Source organism: Mandrillus leucophaeus, unplaced genomic scaffold (assembly GCF_000951045.1).
Source record: "Mandrillus leucophaeus isolate KB7577 unplaced genomic scaffold, Mleu.le_1.0 Scaffold439, whole genome shotgun sequence".
Lineage (NCBI taxonomy): Eukaryota > Metazoa > Chordata > Mammalia > Primates > Cercopithecidae > Mandrillus > Mandrillus leucophaeus.
The window spans coordinates 859,810-862,374 of NW_012104687.1; positions in this window are offsets into that span (position 1 = coordinate 859,810).

Sequence of the window (2,565 nt, forward strand, 5' to 3'; positions counted from 1 at the left end):
GACGTGAGTCACTGTGCCTGGCCTGTGTTTTGAGACAGGGTCTTGCTCTGTCACCCAGGCTGGAGTGCAGTGGTGTGATCACAGCTTGCTGCAGCCTCAACCTCCTGAGTTCAAACAATCCTCCTTCATATCACAGTGGCCCCACTTGTAGCTACCCTCTGCATACACTAAGGGCCGATGGACTGGGACACCTGCCCCACCAGCCTTCTTGCCAGCCTTCTTGACATGGACTAGAATTGCCTGCAGAACCTGACAAGGTTGGATATGGATCTAGGTGCGTGCAAGGCTCATGTTAAGCCCTACGCCAAGAAGGACACCAGTGTTCCTGGGCTGGGATGATAAAAGGAGATTTGGGCAGTAGATGAGATGAATTGCAGCAATGTGCAAACCCCACCAGACTGGTGAGGGCAAGGGCAGCTCCATCAGCCTAGCTAAGGACAAGAAAGCCCAGATACTGGACTGAGTTCACTGCAACCGCAGTTACAGAGAGAGGGCCCCTTTCAAGCACAGCTCTAGGAGAAAAGTCTCTCCAAGCTCATGTTAGCCACATGCTGTTCTGCTACTGCCCTTCCAATGGCCAGAAGGGAGTGGAACACAAGAAAAGAGCACAGATGCCTGATCCTGATCTCAGGTTTAAGCTCTTGGGACAAACATATTCTCAAGTGTTTTCTGGAAGCAGTGGTAGAGACGGCCACAGCAGGCAAGATACATCACCACATCAACAAGCATGTGCTCCTGGAGAGAGGCCAACAATTCAGCTCCCACAACAAAAATAGCCTCTCATCTCTGCAGCCCAGAACAAGCCTGGCAGGCCTGTCAGCCAGGACAAACCTCAGTCCTGCAGGGTCTTCCCTTCCCTTCCTCCCAGAGGCAGGCAAATCAGAGCACCACAGGGAAAGATTTCTAGAGCTGAAAGAAAGAGCAATAAGCCTGCAAAAACTGCACAATCCCTCTCAGCAACAGCTGGAAACAGTATTGCACACTTCAGTATTAAGTAGGACCACACTGGGGAAAAGCTTTTTTTTTTTTCTTTTTTTTTGAATTTCAAAATCTGAGTAAATCTGAGATCAGAAAGCCTACAGACAAATGTTAGAGCTAGAAGGATCCTTAGAGATCTAGTGCAACGTTCTCATTAAAAAACCAAAACAGGGCCGGGTGCGGTGGCTCACGCCTGTAATCCCAGCACTTAGGGAGCCCGAGACAGGCGGATCATGAGGTCAAGAGATCGAGACCATCCTGGCTAACATGGTGAAACCCCGTCTCTACTAAACAAAATGCAAATAATTAGCCAGGCATGGCGCCTGTAATCCCAGCTACTCAGGAGGCTGAGGCAGGAGAATGGCGTGAACCCAGGAGGCGGAGCTTGCAGTGAGCCAAGATTGCACCACTGCACTCCAGCCTGGGTGACAGAGCGAGACTCCGTTTCAAACAAACAAACAAACAAACAAAAACAAAATATTATTCATTCTCTTGAATTATAATACCCACATGGAAAAGAATGTGTATGTGTGTGTATTTACAGAGAAGAGGTTAAGTCCCTCAATATGGTTTTTAGTTAAGTGACAGACCCAAGGCTGGAACTCAGACTCCTTTCTCAGGCTAAGATACCTTTAAAGAAAAATTATTCTGAAAACATTTGCTCATTGTAAAAATGCAAGCAATACAGAGGTGTGTATAAAGAGTAAAGGCCCCCTGCTCCCATTTACTATTGCCAGCAGCTTGGTGTGCACGTATCTCCCCAACTCTTTTCCTGTATACACAGACCTAAGAAAAAAAGAAAAAAGAAAAAAAGGAATGCCAGGAGTGGTGGCTCATGCCTGTAAGCTCAACACTTTGGGAGGCCCAAGCCAGGAGGATCCTTGAGGCCAGAAGTTTGACACCAGCCTAAGCAACATAGCAGAACGCCGTGTCTAAGAAAAAAAAAAAGAAAAAAAATTAAAAATTAGCTGGACGTGGTGGCTCACGCCTATAATCCCAGCACTTTGGGAGGCCAAGGCAGGCGAATCAGTTGAGGACAGGAGTTTGAGACCAGCCTGGCTAACATGGTGAAACCCCATCTCTGCTAAAAATACAAAAATTAGCTGGGTGTGGTGGTGTACGCCTGTAATTCCAGCTACTTGGGAGGCTGAGACAGAAGAATCGCTTGACCCCGGGAGGTGGAGGTTGCAGTGAGCCAAGATTGCACCACTGCACTCCAGCTGGCGTGAAAAATAAAAACAAATTCGTTGGGCATGGTGGCATGCACCTATAGTCTCAGCTACTTGGGAGGCTGGGGCAGGGGTCAGGGGGAGGTGTCCCTCGAGCCCAGGAGTTTGAGGCTGTAGTAAGCTGTAACAGCACCACTGCACTCCAGCCTGGAGCAAGAACTTTCTCAAAAAAATAAATAAATAAATAAAAAAGGAAAATAAGATCATGCTATATTCATTCTGAAACTTGCTTTGCCTTTAAGGAAGATCCATGTATATTTCCATATCATTATGAGGCACCATACTTCAACCATTGTTAAATATGGATATCATATCCAGTTTCTGGACATCGCACACAATATTGCAGTGACCATCGTGC